At 38.1% G+C, this 24,181-nt stretch overlaps 1 protein-coding gene, 1 non-coding gene and 1 pseudogene across 7 annotated transcripts in view; 2 read left to right on the plus strand and 1 right to left on the minus strand.

Moving 5' to 3' along the window:
• The window catches only part of LTBP1 (latent transforming growth factor beta binding protein 1), a 737,180-nt gene that overhangs the window by 443,809 nt on the left and 269,190 nt on the right, over positions 1–24,181 (minus strand). The window lies entirely within an intron of this gene.
• Positions 5,181–5,287, plus strand: LOC111752268 (U6 spliceosomal RNA). Its single transcript, XR_002787234.1, has one exon. It is a non-coding gene; the product is annotated as a U6 spliceosomal RNA (small nuclear RNA).
• Positions 5,920–7,633, plus strand: LOC100676065 (small ubiquitin-related modifier 2-like; annotated as a pseudogene).

Below are 24,181 nucleotides of genomic sequence, written 5' to 3' on the forward strand. Positions count from 1 at the left end.
GACACCACTCTGCCTCACAGTTCCATGGAGAAAGAAGCAAAGCTGTGGACAGTGACACCATCTATGGCAAATAGAGGCAACTGTCCAATCATTCACTCCACAAATACTTATTAAGTGTAATTACATTGACCATTTCAGATTTTATTCTCTTCAACTTCCCAAAGCTTTTAGTATATTCACAGAGTTGTGCAACCATCACCACAATAAACGTTAGAACATTTTCAACTAATTTGTTTTCAACCTATTGTTACTCACATATCAAGTTTGGTGTTGTCCTTCTAATTAATTCTCTATGTTGTTTTAACATACTTCATGAACAATGTAAGAAAGCCAGTGCAATTATTTTATGGTTACAGTCTGTTTTATGGACGAAAGTATTTATCCCCATTAAACAACACCCCTCTTCACATCCTGAGTTCAGCACTAATTGAGGGAACAGACCCAGGAATCAGACAGATGGAGATCAAAATGTCAGCATTATTCCTGATAAAACTGGCTGAAAAATGTGGCTTACACGTCTAGCCAAAAAAAATAAACCTAACCTGTTACCATCAAGTTCATTTTAATTCATGACAACTGTGTCCCCAGCAGACACCCTAAATGAACTTGTCCCACAAAACAGGCAGCATCCCCAAAGGGGGCAGAGCCTGCCTGGCTAAACCTTCCTCAAAGTGTGTATTGGGGGGGGGTGGGAGGGAGGAGATGTACACATCCCACAGGCTACCTGATCTCCTATCAGGAAGGGGAGAAGCTGAGCATACCCAGTTCATTTTCCTCAATACACCCATCAGAGAACTCTTCTCCCCTCTAATGAGAAGGAATGAGGAGTGGGGCCAAAAGCAGGCAGAGGTGCTTCTCCAGCAGTGGCCCTCAAGTGGTAGAAACATGAGAAATGGGGAGCTCATGTTTCCCCCTAATATCACCTTCTTTTTCACCAAAATGGCAAGACCCAGCTGGCTGAAGTAAAAGGAAAAAGGAATAAAGGCACATATGCTTAGAACTGTAGGAAGTGGAGTATTATGCAGCACCGGAGTCCAATTATATATATATATACATACATACATATATATATATATATATATTTATTTAAAGGCAGGAAGGGGCCAAACTGTAGAAAATCTAGAATTTTTGTTAAAGTGCTTGGCCTTTATCCTTTAGGAGTAATCACAACTAGTCATTTTTCATGCGAATAGAGAAAGTGTTCTTTTGGCAATATTAAACTTGCAGCAAAGTGTCAAAAGGATTAGAGTTAAACCAAATGACTAAACTAGGGCAGTGAGGGATACACAGTATGGCGACAAATGTGAAGGGCATTATAAAAGAAGATCTGGTAGGACTTGATGATTAAACAAGTGAGGGCAGAGGAATAAAAGAAAAGGAGTCAAGCAAAACATGAAGTCTTCAAGCCTGGATGACTGGAAGGATATTTTTGGTAAAAGATCAAGGGATAAGAGCAAGGAGGTACCGGGTGGAAGAAAGGGCTAGTCTATGTGATAGTTATTTTACTATTATTTTAGTTTTAGAGTTCATTAGAAATGTAGAGCAGGACCTTACGGGAGTAGTTGGAGAAAGTTTCTGAGCTGAGGAATAGTGACGTTCTAAGAGGAGTTCTGAGTGGTACAAATCGTTAACATGCTCAGCTACTAACTGAAAGGCTGGAGGTTTGAGTTTACCCAGAAGTACCTTGGAAAAAAGGCCTGGCCATCTACTTTAAAAACTCAGCTACTGAAAACTCCACAGAGCACAGTTCCACTCTGACACGCATTACACTGCCATGAGTCAGAGTTGACTGACTGGTAAAACTGGTATAAGGAGGACCACCATCTTTAGAGGTGAAAATGTTGCAAAAAAAAAAAAAACATGGAACCACACAATCTTGGAGGATATTCACAGTTAACGGTAAAGAAATAAAGAGAGAAAAGGAATAAAAAATTAGAAATGGAGAAAACCAAGAGTAATGTAGGTTCAGAAACAATAAATGGAAGTGGAAACATGGCTGCAGAGGGTGAAACACTTGATAGGTGGTATACTGGTGACACACAGAAATGAAGGAAAGAGAAAAGCAGACCAGAGGTCAGGGTTAGGACTGGCCATCTGAAGACTTGAATCTGTGGAAACTGTATCTTTATAAGCAAAGGGAAAACAATTGCATAAAACTTTCCTTAAAAAAAGGGATTAGTCACAAAATGTTTATACTGCTGCTTTCGTAGTGGCAATTTTTGGCACAAGGACAGTCTAAACTTTTCCATGTTTCTACTAAATCCATTATTTGACCCATGGAGAGTATGGGAGGATCTGGCAAAACACAAGTGCTTTTCTGCTTAAGGAAAGGGCGTTGGACCACACAGAAGGCAACCCCCAAAAGGCCATAAAAAGTTTCTCACAGAAGGCCAGCCTGACACCGATCTAACCCTCTCTCCTATGTTTAGTGTACTCAGGTTTATAATAAGGAGTAAGAAAAACCAGAAGAGAAACTGATGCCGGAGAAAGCCACAGGGAAGTCAATATAAGTCTCTCAGGGCCAGTTACTCTCTATAAAATTCCAGTGATCAGATATGCACCCCGTCTTTCAATTTGTTCAGAAACATGGGTGAACGGGACTCAAGGAAAAGATGTGTACTAGAGTTCATTTTAAAAAGTCAGCTAGTAGCTATGTGCTCAGCTGCTAACCAAAACATCAGTGGCTCAAACTTACTAGCTACCCTGTAAGAGGAAGATGTGGCAGTCTGCTGCCATAAAGATTACAACCTTGGGCAGAGAGACAGCCCAAAATAGCAGCTTAGGCAGATACACCATGCTGTCCTTCTGCAGCAGAGACCTGAGAAATGAAGTAAAACAGATACAGATGACAATATTGGAACCCTGAGCATCAAATGGAAGGATGAAGAATTAGATAGAACACCAAATGGAAGGAAAAGCTGAATGAAAACAGTGAATGAGATTTATGAATCGTAGGTGCTCTGCCAGCTGGCCTAGCACAGCATGGTCAACTTGAGACAATGTAAGCTGCATTTCCAGTGAGCAGCACAGGAAGGCAACTTCACGAAATTCCCAATAAGAGACAGAGATACTGATAGACAAGCCCAGAATGAAGCAAGGTGCCATCTGCACCTCCACCTAACGATGAGCAGGCGATCCTAGTACTTTCATTGAATGTCCGCACAGGTGCAATGTCACACATTCCTCACCCAGATAGTTCCTGCAGACCAACAGTACGTGCAGTGAAATCCCTTTATGCCCCACCACCTACTAAGACACTAATTTGTTGTGCATGCACAGAGGGCCTATCCTGTCCATTTGGGTAGCACTGCCTCACAGCAGGTAGAGAGATATCCTGCCCTGACCTGCAGAGCATGCACTAACTGCTAGCACCCACCTGGAAGGACCCCATCGTCTGATAAGACCTCTGGAGTGACCCTGACCACTCAACATTTGTCACTCAATATCAGGGAAAAAATCTTCTCTCCCACCTCCACTCACTTCTATAAGGGAAGACATATGAGCCTAACAACAGAGGACTCACATGTGGGTGTGACCCACTATACCCACTAGTGACAGGAAATCCCACTCAATCAGCACCACCAAAGTCACACATAGGCCAGTTCCACAAAAAAACAACAATTAAAATAATACAAAAGAAGAAAGACACTCTACAGAGACAGAGAAGAAACTAAACTCCTGATATACCAAAACAAAACGAAATTAAAAAATCAGGACAAAACTAACAAAATAAAATCCACAAAGAAATGTATAAATAAATAAACACTTTGATCCCTCGGAGACAGAAGACAACAACAAGTCATATGAAAAAACAGGTTAAGATGTCTCAAACAAATGAACAAAATAAAAAGACAGAAAACCTTCCTGAGGCAGAAATGGTAATAGAACTACCTGATAAGGAATTCAAAAGACTTATATTTAGGCTTCTCAAAGAGAAGGAAAACAAAGTAAAAACCCTAGAAAAATTCAGGAAAACAAGACAAGAACAAAATGACAAACTAAACAGAAAACAACAAGAAATCCAGAAGATTAACAATAAAATATCAGATATAGATAACTGAGTGGAAGGGCAAAGGGAAACAAAGAACCCAAACCCATTGCCATTGAGTCCATTCCGATTCATAGCAACCCTATCAGACAAAGTAGAACTGCCTCATAGGGTTTCCAAGGAGCGACTGGTGGATGTGAACTGCTAACCTTTTGTTAGCAGCCAGAGATCTTAAATCACTGCACCACCAGGGCTCCAATATAAGGACACAGAAGCAGAACCGAATCAACACAAGACAGAATCAGCAAAATAAAGCACAAATCCCTCAATACTAATTGGTTTCAGGGACAATCAGAAAAAGAACAAAAAGCCTAAGAGTTATGTGGGGCACCATCAAGAGGAATAATTTATGCATAATAGGAATTCCAGAAGAGGAGGTAAAAAAAAAAAAAAAGGCATAGAAAATTTTTAAAGATATACTGGCAGAACACTTTGCAAATATCACAAAAGAGGAGATTTCCATCCAAGAATCTCAAAAAACCCCATAGAGAATAGGCCCCAAAAGAAATTCACCAAGGCATATCATAATCAAACTTTCCAAAGCCAAAGACAAAAAAAGAATTCTGAGAGCAGCTTGAAACAAACGAAATATCACTTACAAAGGGACATCATTAAGACTTAATGCTGATTTCTCACCAGAAACTACAGGCATGAAGGCAATGGGAAAACATATATAAAATCTCGAAAGAAAAGAATTGCTAACCAAGAATCATAAATGCAGCAAAACTGTCTTTCAAAAACGATGGCAAAACTAGGACATTCCCAGATAAGCAGAAATTAAAGGAATTTTTAAAAACCTGATCAGCCTTACAAGAAATACTAAGGACAGTCCTTCAGAGAGAGGACCAACAACATCACACGGCAACCTGAGATAAAGACACAAGACAGCATCACCCAGATACCAACCCAGATAAAAACTTCAATAAAGTAAAATAAAGCTGCAGAACTGATTACGGGCAGCCAGAGTTGTTAAGCTATAAATGATAACGTCTTCAAGACAAAAAGTGCGAATCGATGTTGTAGTTATAAAGCTCCCATACGAAAAGGAAGTCAAGGCGATTTCAAGATATAACAGACTGTTTCCAACTTAGGATAAAGATAAACTTCAGGGCAACCACAAAGAAAATTAATGGTGCTCAAGCTGGCAGCACATATACTAAAAATGTAACGATACAGAGAAGATTAGCACAGCCCCTGAGCGGGGATGACATGAAAAGCCATGAAGCGTTCCATATTTTTCTTTCACTTAAAGCACAATAAAAGAAAATTAATAAATCTACTCACCAAATAAAGAAAATTAAAAAAGACTCAGTAAAGACAAAAACAGCAATCACAGGAAAAGAAGATCCATATACAAAAAGAACTCAGCACAGAAACTTAAGAGGAACAAAAAAATCATTAACACCACAAAAAAAAAGTATAATAAAATGGCAGAAGTGAATTCATACCTATTGATAATCACACTGAATGAAAATGGATTAAATGCACCAGCCAAGAGGCAGAAAGTAAAAGAATTGCTAAGAAAAACGTAACTCATCAATGTGCTCTGTATAACAGACACACCTTAGACACAAAGATATAAACACGTTAAAAATCAAAGGATGGAAAAAATATATTAAGCAAACAGTAACCAAATGAGAAAAGGAGTGGCAATAATAATTTCTGACAAAATAGACTTTAAGTCAAAATCCATTATAAAAGACAAAGAAGGACATTACATAATGATTAAAGGGTCAATTCACCAAGAAGACATAACAATAATAAACATTTATGCACTCGATGACAGAGCTCCAAAATACATAAAACTCTAACAGAATTTAAAAGAGAAATATACAGTTCTACAATGACAGTAGGAGACTTTAACACACCACTTTTGACAACGGACAAAACAACTAGAAAGAAACTGAACAAAGATACACGAAGGTTAAATAGTACAATCAACCACAGTACATATTCTTCTCCAGTGCCCGTGGATCATTCCCCAGAACAGATCATGTTTTAGGAAGCAAGACAAGCATCAAAAAAAAGAAAAACATCAAAATAATACAAAGCACCTTCTCTGACCATAACACTATAAAACTAGAAATCAGCAACAGAAAGAGCAAGGAAAAAAAAAATAAATACTTAGAAACTGAATAACACTTTACTTCAAAACTACTGGGTCACAGAACAAATTAAAAATTAAATTAAAAAATTTTTAGAATCAAATGAGAATGAAAACATAACATACCTAAATGTTTGGGACATAGCAAAAGCAGCGCTCAGAGGACAATTTATAGCAATAAGTACATCAAAAAGAAAATCCAAAATCAATAACTTAACCCAATAACTTGAACAAATAGAAAAGGAACAGCAAAAGAAGACCACAGCTACCAGAAGAAAGGGAATAATGAAGATCAGATCAGAAATAAATGAAGGAGAAAAAAGAAAAATAACAGAATGAATAAACAAGTCTACATGTTGATTCTTTTCCAAGATCAATAAAACTGACAAACCACTGGCTGAATTGAAAAAGAAAAAAACAAGAAGACACGAATAATCAAAATTAGAAACAAAATGGGAGATATTACAATAGTACCAACCGTGATAAAGAGGATCACAAAAGAATATTATAAAAAATTGTACTTCAACAAATGTGAAAATTTTTCTAGGAGTTGAAGAAATGGACAAACTCCTAGAAAAATACTACCTAACTAAACTAACAAAAATACAGGTAGAAAATCTGCATAGACCCATAACAAAAGAAGAAATTGAATACGTTATTTAAAAAACAAACAAAAAAATCTCCCAATAAAGAAAAGCCCCAGCCCAGATGGCTTCACTGGAAAATTCTACTTAACATTCACAGAAGAGCTGACACCAATTCTACTCAAACTATTCCAGAACACAGAAAAGGAGCGAATACTCCCTAATTCATTCTATGAAGCAAGCATAGCCCTGATACCATAGCCAGCCAAAGATACCACAACAAATAAAAAAGAAGAAGAAAATTACAGACCAATATCCCTCGTGAATATAGACACAAAAATTCTCAGCAAAATTCTAGCCAACAAGCTCATTCGGTGCAGACCTGATACCTCTTTTATGAAGCGGCAGCTGGGGAAACTCCAGCGCTCACCATGGCAGGCGGAAAACCCAAGGAAGGCATCAAGACTGAGAACAACAATCATATTAATTTGAAGGTGGAAGGCATGATGGTTCTGTGGTACAGTTTAAGATTAAGAGGCATACACCAGTTAGTAAACTAATGAAAGTCTATTGTGAACAGGGTTTGTCAAAGAGGCGGACCAAATTTGATTTCATGGGCAGCCAATCAATGACACAAACACAACTGCACAGTTGTAAATGGAGGATGAAAATACAACTGATGTGTTCCTGCGGCAGACAGGAGGTGTCTTCTAAAAAGGGAGACTGCTACTTTACACTAACTCTGTTCCTACAGACCAAGAATACATTCTCGATTAGAAAACCATAATTTGGTTCCAACATATCCTGACTACTACAGTATAGTTTTCTCTATCATTTCATTTTCCCCTTTCCCATTCCTTTATTCTATATAAAGTAACTGGTGTATGTGCACAAGCATATTGCTGCTTTTTTTTTTTTTTAACTTAATAGCCAATGGTATGTTTTGGTCAACATCAAGTGGAGATGGGATGCGGAAAAATACTGGTTCTGTGAAAATACCCCCTTTTTCCATTAGTAGCATGCTCGTTCAGCTCTTATCTTTATAGTACAGGAAGTTATTTTGCTCTCAACTGTTTAGCTAAAAAGACATAAAAATTCCTTGCATACCCTGTTGATTGGAGAATTTTCAAGTTGTTGTGTTTATCATTGTAAAACCAAGGAAAATTTTAAAACTTTTTTTGAATGTAGCCTTACATGTGGGGAAATCTATCTTTAAGTAGGGATAAATTACTCTAAAATAAATGAATCCTAGTTTTTCCTTTAAAGAAAACATCTTATTGTTTAAATAAACTTCTTTAAACAAAACAATTCTAGCCAACAGAATTCAACGGCAATTCAAAAAAATAATACATCATGATCAGGTGGGATTCACACCAGGGATGCAAGGGTCGTTCAACATTAGAAAATCAATAAACATAATTCACCACATAAGGAAAAGAATCACATAATCATCTCAATTGATATAGAAGGGGCATTTGATAAAATCCAATACCATTTGAGAAAAACTCTCAGCAAAACAGGAATAGGAGAAAAATTGCTCAATATAATTAAGGGCATGTATGCAGAATGAACAGCCAAAATTATTCTCAAAGGACACAGATTAAAAGAATTCGCCTGGGAACAGGAATGAAACAAAGAACCCTATTATCACCACTCTTATTTAATATTTTACTGGAAGTCCTAGCCAAAGCACTAAGGCAACAAAGGGAAATAAAGGGTACCAAACTGGAAATGAAGAAGAAAAACTATTCAGAAGACATGATCCTATATACAGAAAATCCCAGAGATTCCTCAAGATAGTTATTGGACCTAATAAGAGGGTTCAACAAAGTGACAGGGTACAAGGTCAATACAAAAAAAAACCTTTTGGGTTCCTCAACACTAACAAGGACAGCTCCAAAAAGGAAATCAAGAAAACACTGCCATTTACAGTAGCTGCCAAAAGATTAAAATACCTAGGAATAAACCTACCCAGGGATGTGAAAGACATATACAACCAAAACTGAAAAACACTACTGCAAGAAACCAAAAGAGCCTTAAATAAATCAAAAAACATTCCATGCTCACTGTCTTAGTTATCCAGTGCTGCTATAACAGAAATACCACAAGTAGATGGCTTTAACAAAGAGAAATTTATTCTCTCACAGTCTAGCAGGCTACAAGTCCAAATTCAGGGTGTTTGCTCCAGGGGAGGGCTTTCTCTCTCTGTCACATCTGGAGGAAAGTCCTTATCATCAATCTTTCCTTGGGCTAGAAGCATCTCACTGCAGGAACACCAGGTCCAAAGGACGCGCTCTGCTCCCAGAGCTGCTTCCTTGGTGGTACAAGATCCCCATGTCTCTCTGTTCACTTCTCTTTTTTATCTCAAAAGAGAATGGCTTAACACACTACCTAATCTCGAAGATCTCATCAATGTAACTACCATTAGTTTCTCGTACTGTGGGGGCTTGTGTGTTGCTGCGATGCTGGAAGCTATGCTACCAGTATTACAGATACCAACAGGGTCACCCATGGAGCACAGGTTTCAGCTGAGCTTCCAGACTAAGACAGACTAGGAAGAAGGACCTGGCAGTCTACGTCTGAAAAGCATTAGCCAGTGAAAGCCTTATGAATAGCAGCGGAACACTGTCTGATACAGTGCTGGAAGATGAGCCCCCTAGGTTGGAAGGCACTCAAAAGATGACTGGGGAAGAGCTGCCTCCTCAAAGTAGAGTCGACCTTAATGACGTGGATGGAGTCAAGCTTTCGGGAACTTCATTTGCTGAGGTGGCACGACTCAAAATGAGAAGAAACAACTGCAAACATCCATCAATAATCAGAACCTGGAATGTACAAAGTATGAATCTAGGAAAATTGGTAATTGTCAAAAATGAAATGGAACGCATAAACATCGATATCCTAGGCATTAGTGAGCTGCAATGGGCTGGGATTGGCCATTTTGAATCGGACAATCATATAGTCTGCTATGCTGGGAATGACAACTCGAAGAGAAATGGTGTTGCATTCATCGTCAAAAAGAATGTTTCAAGATCTATCCTGAAGTACAATAGTGTCAGTGATAGGATAATACCATATGCCTACAAGGAAGACCAGTTAATACGACTATTATTCAAATTTTCACACCAACCAATAGGGCCAAAGATGAAGAAATAGAAGATTTTTATCACCTGCTGCAGTCTGAAATTCATCGAACACCCAATCAAAATGCATTGATAATTACTGGCAATAGGAATGCAAAAGTTGGAAACAAAGAAGGATCGGTAGTTGGAAAATATGGCCTTGGTGACAGAAACAATGCTCGAGATCGAATGATAGAATTTTGGAAGACCAATGACTTCTTCACTGCAAATACCTTCTTTCACCAACATAAACAGCAACTATACACATGGACCTTGCCAGATGGAACACACAGAAATCAAATTGACTACATCTGTGGAAAGAGACGATGGAAAAGCTCAATATCATCAGTCAGGACAAGGCCAGGGGCCGACTGTGGAACAGACCATCAATTGCTCATATGCAAGTTCAAGCTGAAACTGAACAAAATCAGAGCAAGTCCACGAGAGCCAAAATATGACCTTGAGTATATCCCACCTAAATTTAAAGACCATCTCAAGAATAGGTTTCACACATTGAACATCAGTGACCGAAGACCAGATGAGTTGTGGAATGACATCAAGGACATCATCCATGAAGAAAGCAAGAGGTCACTGAAAAGACAGGAAAAAGAAAGAAAAGATCAAGACGGATGTCAGAGGAGACTCTGAAACTTGCTGTTGAGCATCGAGCAGGTAAAGCAAAAGGAAGAATTGATTAAGTAAAAGAACTGAAGATTTCAAAGGGCCTCTCAAGAAGAAAAAGTAAAGTATTATAATGACATGTGCAAAGAGCTGGAGATGGAAAACCAAAAGGGAACAACACACTCAGTGTTTCTCAAGCTGAAAGAACTGCAGAAAAAATTCAAGCCTCGAGTTGCAATAGTGAAGCACTCCATGGGGAAAATATTAAACGATGCAGGAAGCATCAAAAGAAGATGGAAGGAATACACAGAGTCATTATACCAAAAAGAATTAGTCGATATTCAACCATTTCAAGACGTGGCATATGATCAGAAACCGATGGTACTGAAGGAAGAAGTCCAAGCTGCTCTGAAGACATTGGCAAAAAACAAGGCTCCAGGAAGGTCATTAAGGTCGACTCTACTTTGAGGAGGCAGCTCTTCCCCAGTCATCTTTTGAGTGCCTTCCAACCTGGGGGGCTCATCTTCCAGCACTGTATCAGACAGTGTTCCGCTGCTATTCATAAGGCTTTCACTGGCTAATGCTTTTCAGACGTAGACTGCCGGGTCCTTCTTCCTAGTCTGTCTTAGTCTGGAAGCTCAGCTGAAACCTGTGCTTCATGGGTGACCCTGTTGGTATCTGTAATACCGGTAGCATAGCTTCCAGCATCATAGCAACACACATGCCCCCACAGTACTGCAAACTGACAGACACGTGGGGCACTAGCCATTAGAGATGCAAATAAAAAGTATAATGATGATTCTTGAACAAACTCTCAATAATAAACAGGTACAGGATGGAAATTTTTCAGCATAATAAAGGGCATCTATACAACACTAACAGCCAGCGTCATTCTTAACAGAGAGAGACTGAAAACATTCCCCCTGAGAACAGGAACAAGACAAGAATGCCCTGTATCACCATTCCTATTTAACATTGTCCTGTAAATCCTAGCTAGAACAGTAAGGCAAGAAAAAGAAATAAAGGGCATCTGAATTGGTAAGGAAGAAGTAAAACAATCCCTATTTGCGAATGATATGATACTATACATAGAGAACCCTAAGGACTACAGGAACTAATAGATTCAGCAGATTAGCAGGATACAAGATAAACATACAAAAATCAGCTGGATTCCTATACATCAACAAAGAGACCTACAAAAAGGAAATCAGGAAAGCAATAGCACTCATAATAAAAAAAAAAAAATTTTTTTTTTAGCACCTAAAAAAATAAATCTAACCAGGGATGTAAAAGACCTATAGAGAGAAAACTACAGAACACTACTGGAAGAAAACAAAAAAAAGGTCTACATAAATGGAAAAATACACCATGCTTACGGATAGGTAAAAAAAAAAAAAAACTCCACATTATGAAAATGTCGATTCTACCCAAAGCAATCTACAAATACAATGCAATCCTGATCCAAATACCAATGGCATTCTTTAATACAATGGAAAAACTAATAATTAACTTTAAATAGGCTGGAAAGAGGACCTGCATAAATAAAGCCCTGGTGGAACAGTGGTAAAGAACAGGACTGCTAATGAAAGGTTGCACTTCGACTCCACTAGCCACTCTTTGGAAACCCTATGGGACAGTTCTAGTCTGTTCTACAGGGTCGCGACGAGTCGGAATCAACTGGACGGCAACAGGCTTTTTTTTGTTTCGATTTAAGAAGAATAAAGTAGGAGGACTTCCACTACCTGACCTTAGAACCTAATAAACAGCTACGGTAGTCAAAACAGTGTGGTACTGGTACAATGACAGACACATTGACCAATGAAACAGAATCAGGAACCCAGGTGTAAATACGCCTACCTACATCCACCTGATCTTCAACAAAGGCCCTAAGTCCATTAAATGAGGAAAAGACAGTCTTTTTAACAAATAAAAAACCAAACGTATTGCCATTGAGTCGATTCTGATTCATAGTGACCCTGTATGACAGAGTAGAACTGCCCCCATAGAGTTTCCAAGGAGCACCTAGTGCATCTGAACTGCCAACCTTTCGGTTAACAACCACAGCTCTTAACTACTATGTCACCAGGATTTCCTTTTTTAACAAATGGTGCTGGCAAAACTGGATGTCCTTCTGTAAAAAAAATGAAACAGGACCCATACCTTACACCATACACAAAAACTAATTCAAAATGGATCAAAGTCCTAAATATAAAACCAAAAACTATAAAGATCATAGAAGGAAAAAATGTGGTCGATGGTAGAGGCCCTAATACACAGCATAAATAGCATACGAACCATAATTAACAACACACAAATACCAGAAGATAATTTAGATAAATAGAATCTTCTAAAAATTAAACACTTATGCTCATCAAAAAACTTCACCAAATGGCTAAAATGAGAACTTACAGACTGGGAAAAAAATTTTGGTTATGACAAATCTGACAAGGTCTAATCTCTAAAATCTACAGGACAATCCAATACATCTACAACAAAAAGAAAAATAATCCAATTAAAAAGTTGGCAAAGGATATGAACAGATATTTCACCAAAGAAGGCATTCAGGCGGCTAACAGACACATGAGGAAATGCTGGCGATCACTAGCCATTAAAAAAAAATGCAAATCAAAACCACAATGAGACACCACCTCACCCCAACACTACTGACACAAATTAAAAGAAAAAAAAAAGCACACACACAGAAAATAACAAATGTTGGAGAGGCTGTAGGGAGCCTGGAACTCTTACACGCTGCTGGTGGGAATATAATATGGTACAACCATTTCGGAAACGGATATGGTACTTCCTTAAAAAGCTAGAAATGGAAATACCATATGATCCAGCAATCCCACTGCTAGGAATATATACTAGAGAAATAAGATCCATCACACGAGTAGACACATGCATACCCGTGTTCCCTGCACCATTATTCACTATAGCACAAAAAGATGGAAATGATCTAAGTGCGCATCAACAGATAAATGGATAAACAAACTATGGTACATGCATACAACAGAATACTACGCAGTGACAAAGAACAATGATGAAACTGCACAACATCTCACAACGTGGATGAATCTGGAAGGCATTATGCTGAGTGAAATATGTCAGTCACAGAAGGACAAATACTGTATGAGACCACTATTATAAAAACTCATGAAAAGGCTTACACAGAAAGAAATAATCTTTGATGACTATTAGGCAGAGGAGGTGTGGGTAGAAAAAAACATTAACTACATAATAGACAAGAGGTAACTTTGGAGAAGGATAAGACAGCACACAATACTGGGAAAGTCAGCACAACTTGACCAAGACAAGGTCACAGAAGCTTCATAGACACATCTAAACTCCCTGAGTGACCAAATTATTGGGCTGAGGGCTGGGAACCATGGTCTCAGGGGACATCAACCTCAACTGGTATAACACAGTTTATAAAGAAACTGTTTTACATCCTACTTTGGTAAGTGGCATCTGGGGTCTTAAAAGCTTGTGGAACAAGGGAGAATGAAGAAAATCAAAGACACAAAGACAAGGTTAATCCAAAGGCCTAATGGACCACAACTATCACCAGACTGAGTCCGGCACAAATAGATGGTGCCCCGGTACCACCACTGACTGATCTGACACTGATCACAATAGAGGGTCCCAGACAGAGGTGGAGAAAAATGTAGAACAAAATTCAAACTCATAAAAAAAAAAAAAAAAAACTAGATTTACTAGTCTGACAGACTGAAGAAACCCTGAGAGTATGGCCCCCAGACACCCTTTTAGCTCGGTACTGAGGTCACTCCTGAGGTTCACTGTTCAGCCAAAGATTAGACAGGCCCATAAAACAAAATAAGGCTAAAAGGAAGAGAACGCAAGGGAGGACAGGAGAGTCGGTAATGGGGAACCCAAGGTCAAGAATGAGAGAGTATGACATGTCATGGGGCTGGCAACCAATGTCACCAAAAAATATGTGTATTAATCATTTAATGAGAAACTAATTTGCTCTGTAAACCTTCATCTAAAGTACAATTAAAAAAAATTTTTTTTTAAGAATTGACAAAAGACTCTGTGCCTCTAAGCATGTCTTGAGGGCCCCTGAGAGAAATGACCTGGAAAATACTAAAATTAGTCAGTAAACAAATATGCCATTCCAGGTGTGTCTGTGACCTATCGAACTTGTAGCCGTACCCTCCCTGTCTGGCTTGCAAGCTCTCACCTCAGCAGGTTGATCCAGATGCAGGCCAATGGCTCCTCCGAACACATGACCTATTACTCAAAAAAAAAAAAAAAACGAAATACCACCTCACTCCTGCAAAAATGGCGCTGATCAAAAAAACAGAAAACAACAAATGTTGGTGAGGTTGTGGGGAGATTGGAACTCTTACGCACTACTGGTGGAACTGTAAAATGGTACACCCACTAGGGTTATGCTATGATGCTTCCTCAAAATGTTAGAAATAGGAATACCTTATAATCCAAAAATCCCACTCGTCGGTATATATCCTTGAGATATAAGAGCGGTGATATGAATAGACATATGCACACCCATGTTCACCGCAGCATTATTCACAATAGCAAAAAGAGGGAAGTGCTCATCAACAATGGATAAGCAAATTTTGATATGTAAATACATGGGAATCGTACGCAACAATAAAGAATACTGATGAGTCTGCAGAATATCTTAGAATATGGATGAATCTGGAGGACACTACGCTGAGTGAAACAAGTTTCAATCACAAAAGGACAAATATCGTATGGTCTGACTTTTATAAAAAATCAAGAGTAGTATACACACAGAAAGCAATGCTCTTTGATAGTTACCAGGGATGAGGGAGGGGGAATCATTTGCCAGACAGTAGACAGTTGTTATTTTTGGTGATGGGAAAGGCAACACACAATATGGGAGAAGCCAGCACAACATGATCAAGGTAAATGAAGACACTGAGAAGCACACAAAAATAAAGGACAATTACAGCAAATGTATAACATATACAATTTTGTAATAACAAACAAAAAAAAATGTGTGTGGTTACATAGATATGTATGCTGTATGTGTATAGAAAGGTATATATGAGTACACTTTCCTGCATATACAGGTATAAGTATATACATGTTTGAGTATGCTGCATTTATATTCAAATAGATAATAAAGCACATAGGGGACACAGTTATGGTGATCTCCTAGACATATTCAAACACCTGGCGGGGTTGGTTAACTGGGTTAACGGGCTTGGGATCATAATCTCGTGTGACAACTCAGTCAACTGGCATAACTTAGTTCATTAAGGTAATGTTGTACATCCTAGTTTGGTGTCAAAAGCTTGCGAGCAGCCACCTAAGATACGACTATTGGACCTTTACCATCTGGAGCAAAAGAGAATGAAATAAACCAAAGACTCAAAGAAGAAACTAGTCCACAAGACTAACAATAAACAATACACAAGAATAATGCCTCATCCAGCCTGAGACCAAAACTAGATGGTGCCCGGCTACCACTACCAGCTGTCCTGGCCAGGGATACAACAGAAGGCCCCAGAAAGAATGGAGAAAAATGTAAAACAAAACTCAAACTCCTAAAAAACACCAGACTTATTGGACTGATAGACACTAGAGAAGCCCCTGAGACTATCACCCTATGAAGCCACTCCCAGAGGTCACTTTTCAGCCAAAGAACAGATTGGTTTATAAAACAAATAATAACACCCATGAGGAATGTTCTCCCTTAAACAATCAACTATATGAAACCAAACAGTCAACATTTATTCAAAGGCAAAGACAAGAAGACAAGGAGGGGCAGGGAAGCCAGACAAATGGGAACAGAATGAACAGAATGGAAACAATGAGAATGCTGACAAATTGCAAATTTATAACCAATGTCTAGGAACAATCTGTATAAAAATTGTTAAATGGAAACCTAATTTGTTATGTAAGCTTCTACCTAAAACACAATAAAATATGTATTTTTTTAATTACAGCCTTGGAAGCCCTATGGGACAGCTCTACTCTGTCCTATAAGGTCACTATGAGTCGGAATCAATTCGACTGCAACGGGTTTGGGTTTTGGGTTTATAGTTTGATGAAGAAAATCTTTTCCTTGTGGTGTTCTCAAGGACAATATTCACATAAAACAAAGCCTGTTGTCATCAAATTGATTCCGACTCATAGCAACCCTATAGGACAGAGTAGAACTGCCCCATAGGGTTTCCAAGAAGCAGCTGGTGGATTCGAACTGCCGACCTTTTGCTGAGCAGCCGAGCTAACCAGGACTCCAATATTCACATAGGGAATGACAAAGAAAAGAAAAAGCAGCTAGAAAGATGTCAATAGTTGTGTTTCACTCTCTCTCTCTCACACACACAATGTATATGCACAAGAGAGACAAGTATGGTATTTGCAAGCCCATTTGTGCAAAACTACCTATCAGACCATAAAAGAAATTAGGAGGTAAAAGGCCACTGATGAGGAGACTAAGGGACAACACACACTGACAGCATATACGGCCTGCCAGCAATAGAATTAAGGGAGACCTGGACTATGCCAGGATAAATATAGTGAAAGAAGAATGAAATAAGCAAATACAAGCTATGAGATGGGTAGAAAGTAAAGAAAAAAAAATAACACTGAAAATAGACAGGGCCAAATTAGTAAAAATTCTTGGGTCGAGACTTCCAAAGAAATGAAAAAGACAAAAGGATTGAAAAAGCAAAATTAAAGAGGTTAGAAATTTAAAGAAAAAGAAAAAAATATATGGGAACTTTGATTAAGAAAACCAAAAACCAAACCCATTGCTGTCAAGTTGATTCCGACTCATAGTGACTCACAGGACAGAGCAGAACTTCCCCATAGGGTTTCCAAGGCAGTAATCTTTACAGACACAGGCTGCCACACCACCAACCATTCGGTTAGCAACCAAGTGCTTAACCGCTGCACCACCATGTTACTTGGGAACTTCTATAGCTATGATTAATAAGGAGGTAAACACCATCAGGGGGTTTCTGAGCCAATTTTCCTTTACCAGTGGTTCTCAACTGGGGGCAATGTTGTCCCCCAGAGGCATATGGCATTATTTGGAGACAATTTTTATTGTCACATTTTTTTATTGTCACATTGAGATATTTTTATTGCAGAGGGGCCGCTGCAGGCTTTTAGTGGGTAAAACATCCATGGATGCTGCTAAACATCCTACAATGCACAGGAGAGCTACCCACAGCAAAGAGCTATTCGGCCAAAAATGTCAATAGTGCTAAGGTTGAGAAACCCTGTGCTCAACATGTGCTATCATCAAATTATAACAGACATATGAGTGAAGAGCTGGTGGACTCAGGGAAGGACAATGAAGAGGCCTATAGAACAATGGGGCCAGCACAAAAGAGAAGGAAGGGATTAAAAAGTGCACAACCCCTGATGCGTTTTTTGGAAGTTGTCGCAGGCCAGGGAGGTGGCTCTATACTCATGCTGTTTAGGTGGGTATCGGTCAGGGGATCTAAAACATCACTGGAAATGTAATGAGATGGCCAAAAAAAAAAAAAAAAAAAATCATATTCACTAGAAATCCCCATAGGAATAGTACCACACATGGTAGGAGGGACCCTTAGCATTGGGATGAAGATGTGCCACCCCTAAAGCTATGGTGGAAAAATAACAGATGGTCAGTCTCTTATGTTGTTTTCTATGAAAGTCGGTCCAATCAACTGTATGGCTTTGGTTCTGCTAAGATGGTTACGTGGGTTTGGGATCAGAGATGAATTGCTTGGATAACAGAAATTCACTTTAAATAAAAAATATAAAGACACAAATAGGTTAAAAGTTAAAGGACAGAAAAGGATATAACATGTTAACACCAATTCTAAAAAATCTGAAATGGCTCTTTTAGTATCAGTAAGAGTAGATTTCAAAGTAAAAATATTATCAGGGATAAAAGAATCATTTCATATGGATAAAGTATCAATTCATCAAGAGGACTTAATTCTAAATAGTTACGCATCTATTCAAATATATGAAGCATTTAATAACAGGGCTTTAAAATATATGAAGCAAAACTGTAAAAATTGCAAGGAGAAATAAGATAAATTTACAGTTATAGTTGATGTTATGAACTGATTTGTGTGCCCCCAAAACACGTATTGGAATCCTAACCGTTCTGCCTGTATATCTAATCCTGTTTGGAAATCAGGTTTTCTTTGTCCCTTTCCACCTACAATCCTTGGCATTCCTGGGCTTGTAGATGCATCTGTCTCCACCATCTGTCCTCCCCCTGTGCCTACGTGTCCCTGTGTCTTTTTATAAGATGCCACTTAGAAGTGATTAGGCTTAGGAACCACCCAACTGGTATGATCTCAATAACATAACTAAAAAGAAACCCCCTATTTCCAAACAGGGTCATATTTACAAATACATATTTTAGGGGGACACAATTCAATTCATAACATGTACCAAACATTTAAGAAAGAAATAATACCAATTAAACACAAATTATAAAAGAAGAAATAAAACTCTAATAATTCGTAGATAACACACTTGTCTATGTAGACAACTCTATAGAATATACAAAAAGCTTGTCAACTAGTGAGTTTAGCAAGGTTGCAGGATACAAGCTCAACATACAAAAATCAATTGTATGTTTATATACTAGCAATAATTCCAGAACACTTAACTGTGCTCATGAGGAACCTTTACATAGATTAAGACACAGTAGTTCGGATAGAACAAGGGGATTCTGACTGGTTTAAAGTCAGGAAAGGTGTGCGGCAGGGCTGTATTCTTTCACCATACCTATTTAATCTGTATGCTGAACAAATAATATGAGAAGCTGGACTATATGAAGAACGGGGCATCAGGATTGGAGGAAGACTCATTAACAACCTGTGTTATGCAGATGACACAAGCTTGCTGGCTGAAAGTGAAGAGGACTTGAAGCACTTACTAATGAAGATCAAAGACCACAGCCTTCAGTATGGATTACACCTCAACATAAACAAAACAAACATCCTCACAACTGGACCAATGAGCAACATCATGATAAACGGAGCAAAGATTGAAGTTGTCAAGGATTTCATTTGACTTGGATCCACAATCAACAGCCATGGAAGCAGCAGTCAAGACATCAAAAGACGCATTGCATTGGGGAAATCTGCTGCAAAGGACCTCTTCAAAGTGTTGAAGGGCAAAGATGTCACCTTGAAGACTAAGGTGCGCCTGACCCAAGCCATGGTATTTTCAATCGCGTCATATGCATGTGAAAGCTGGACAATGAATAAGGAAGACTGAAGAAGAGTTGACGCCTTTGAATTGTGGTGTTGGTAAAGAATATTGAATATACCATGGACTGCCAAAAGAATGAACAAATCTGTCTTAGAAGAAGTACAACCACAATGCTCCTTAGAAGCAGGGATGGCGAGACTGCATCTTACATACTTTGGACGTGTTGTCAGGAGGATCAGTTCCTGGAGAAGGACATCATGCTTCACAGAGTACAGGGTCAGTGGAAAAGAGGAAGACCCTCAACAAGGTGGACTGACACAGTGGCTGCAACAATGAGCTCAAGCATAACAATGATTGTGAGGATGGCACGGGACCAGGCAGTGTTTCGTTCTGTTGCGCATGGGGTTGCTATGAGTCGGAACCAACTCAACGGCACCTAACAACAACAACAACATACTAGCAATAAACAACTGTAAACTGAAATTAAAATTATGATACCACTTACAAGAGCATCAAAAATCATAAATTAGGGATAAATACAACAGAAGTTGTAGAAGACCTTTACACTGGGAACTATAAAATACTGCTGTGATATATTAAAGAAGACCTAACTAAATGGAGAGATAAAACATGCTCATAGAAAAAAGAATCAATACTGTCACTTTTCCCCAAAGTTGATCTATAGATTCAATGCAATCCCATTCGAAGTCTAGCAGGCTTTTTTGCAGAAATTAACAAACTGATTCTAAAATTCCTATGGAAATGCAAAAGACCTAAAATAGCCAAAACAACTGTGCAAAGAACAAAATTGGAAAAATAACACTACCTGATTTCAAGACTTACTATAAAAAAGCTATAGTAATTATGACAGCATGATACTGCCATGAAGCTAGACAAATACAAACAATGGAACAAAACAGAACATGCAGAAACAGACCAACACAGGTATAGTCAATTCATTTTGAAAAAAGTAAAAAGTCAATTTAGTAAGGAAGGTAGTGTTTTCAACAAATGGTGTTGGAACAAATATCCTTTTTTTAAAGCAAAAAAAAAAAAAAAAAAGGACTTCAATACATATATTATACCATATGCAAAAACTTAACTCAGAATGAATCAGAGACCTAAATGTAAAACCTACAAATATAAAACTTACAGAAGAAAACATGGGAGAGAATCTCTGGGATCTTCAGTTAGGCAAAGATTTCTTAGATTCACACAAAAAGCATAATTCATAAAAGAAAAAAATAAATAAGCTGGAGTTTTGTTCTTTGAATGAAACTATTAAAAGAATGAAAAGGGCATCCAAGACTGGGAGAAAATATTTTAAAATCATGCACCTGATAAAGAATTTGTATCCAAAATGTATAAAGAGCTTCCAAAATTTTTAAAAATGTCTAAAATTAAAATCAAACAAACAAAAATTGACAGTATGAAGTTCTGGCAAGGATACAGTGTCACGGATTGAGTTATGTCCCCTCAAAAATGTGTGTATCCATTTGGCTGAGCCACGATTCCCGGTATTGTATGATTTTCCTATATGTTGTAAATCCGGCATCTACGATGTTAATGGAAATCCTGGTGGTGTAGTGGTTAAGAATTATGTCTGCTAACCAAAAAGTTGGAAGTCTGAATCCATCAGGCGCACCTTGGAAACTCTGTGGGGTAGTTCTACTCTGTCTTATAGGGTCGCTATGACTCAGAATGGACTGGATGGTACCGGGTGTGTTTGTGTTTGTGTTTGTTTATGATGTTAATGAGAGAGGTTAGGGACTGTCATATTAGTGAGGCAGGACTCAATCTATAAGACTGGACTGTGTCTTGAGGCAACCTTTTGAGATGTGAGCAGAGAGACAGGGGGACCTCATGCCACCAAGAATGCAGTGCTGGGAGCAGAGCACGTCCTTTGGCCCCGGGGTCCCTCTGGGAAGCTCCTAGTCCGGGAAAGATTGATGAAAAGGCCAACAGAGACAGAAAGCCTTCCCCTGGAGCTGACACCCCAAATTTAGACTTTTAGCCTACTTTACTGTGAGGAAATAAACTTCCCTAGATTAAAGCCATCCACTTGTGGTATTTCTGTTACAGTAGCACTAGATGACTAAGACACAGAGCAACTGGAACTCTCATACACTGCTGGTAGGAATAAAACTGTAATCTGGAAAACAGTTTTGTAGTTTCTCAGAAAATTAAACACACATCTACAAGTTGACTCAGCCACTGCACTCCTAGGTATTTATCGAAGAGAAATGAAAGCATATGCCCATGTACCTACACTTGTACAGGAATGTTCATAGCAGATATATTAATAGCCAAAAATTGGAAACAACCCAAATGTCCATCAATAAAGAGAACAGAAAAATATATCCATACTTCAGCAATAAAAAGAAACTTCATACAACCAACGATATGGATGACTCTCATAATAATGATGAGTGAAATAAGCCAGAAAAGAATAAAAAATACATATTGAATGATTTTACTTACATAAAATTGGAGAAAATGCAAGCTAATCTATGGAAAATAAGATTACAATGGGTTGAAATATTTCAACATTTCATATTAAACATTAAAATAGGTTTAATTACACTGGTTTATTAAAAAAAATAGATCACTTTTCAAAGATATTAAATAACCATTTCATTATTTTGAAAACTGGTCAATTATTCAGAAATAATCAAGCAGATGCCCCTCTACCTTGATCATACAAACTACACCTCAGCCAAATTGATAAAAAAGGGACGTCTCTGTTTAGAAAGTATTTCAACTGAAAAAACAAAAACAAAGACAAAAAAGGAATGGTCAGATTAGAATACGATCATTTGAAACCCCAAGTGAGAGCCAGGCAATGATCATCAATGGCTGCTAACATCACAAAACGAAAGACATTTTGTACCTGTTAATGGAAGGGCACACCACCACTTACATAGTGCTCCAGCCAAAAATCAAACCTGAATCTAATCAAGCCACTGCACCTATACATACACCATTTACAGGAAATACCTGGGGCAGAGTGCATGTTAATACCATAGGGGTCCAATCAATAAAATTTGAACTGTTTCTTCAATGAAGAAACCTCCAAGGGAAAAAAGAGAGGAGAAAGGCATTAATCAATTAAAACAGAATTAAGAGACGTATCAACCTACTGCAGTGGATAAACATTTTGATGCTGACTTGAACAAATAAGCTGTTAAATATTTATGAAATATTTGAGGGAACTGGAATACTGGCTAGATTTTTAACGATATTACCAAAACTAAAAATGAAAACTGTTTCCATCTAGTTGATTCTGACTCATAGCAACCCTATAGGACAGAGTAGAACTGCCCCATACGGATTCCAAGGAGCAGCTAGTGGATTCAAACTGCCAACCTTGTGGTTAGCAGCTGAGCTATTAACCACTGTACCACCAGGGCTCCTTAATGACATTAAGAAATTATTATTGTTTAAGGTGATGTCTTAGTTTTCTAGTTCGATGGCAGCACAAATACCACATGTCAGTGGCTTTAAAAACAAATTTATTTTCTCACAGTTTTAGAGGCTAAAAGTCCAAATCGGTCTCTACTATATCAATTCCTTCCTTGTCAAAAGCCCCAGGCATTTCCTGGTTCTTAGAGATACTCACATGGCATCTATATTCCCCAGAGTACATCCTTTACTCAGTGTCTAATGTAATTACATTTAGGACACATACTACACTGGTATAGCCTCATTAGATGGCATTAGGGAAAGTGATTATGTCACATTACTTTCACAGGAATAGGGGTTAGGATTCCAATGCATATTTAGAGGGGGAGGAGGAGGGCCACAATTCAATCCATAACAGGTGGGATACTGGTGCTGAGTTATCTTTTAAGAGCCTTTATCTTTTATACGTATGTGTTGAAATATTTATACATTGGTTTCAAATCTATAGATACGTAAAACCAAAAACCAAACCCGCTGCCATTGAGTCAATTCCAACTCATAGTGACCCTAAAGGACAGAGAAGAACTGCCCCATAGGGTTTCCAAGGAGCACCTGGTAGATTCAAACTGTCGACCTTTTGGGTAGCAGCAGTAGCTCTTAACCACTATGCCATCAGGGTTTCCTGTAGATAGGGAAGAATATAAATGAAACAAAATTGGCTAATAGTTGATAATTAAAGCTGCGAGATGGATTTTTTTTGTTTGTTTCTTTGTACTATTTTCTACACTTTTTTGTTTAAATTATTCTATAACATGAGTTATAACTTTTTATATCTGGCTCCAATGTACCTAAAGTACCTTTTAAGTAGAAAACATCACATATGTGTAATACAGCAATATTATTATTCATACAAAGAAATAAGACAGATAAATAGCAAGAGATATATAGACAGATATATAAAGAATAAAGGAAAAGACAAATTCCAGCAAGGCACACACTCTCTTGTCTTCCGGCTATTTTTGGTCAAAGCTATATACACGCCTAAGGCAGAAATCTTATCTATAAAGATGAGGTAATCATATCCAAAACCTCTGAAAAACACAGAAGACTAAAA

This window comes from Loxodonta africana, chromosome 26 (genome assembly GCF_030014295.1).
Source record: "Loxodonta africana isolate mLoxAfr1 chromosome 26, mLoxAfr1.hap2, whole genome shotgun sequence".
Taxonomy (NCBI): Eukaryota; Metazoa; Chordata; class Mammalia; order Proboscidea; family Elephantidae; genus Loxodonta; species Loxodonta africana.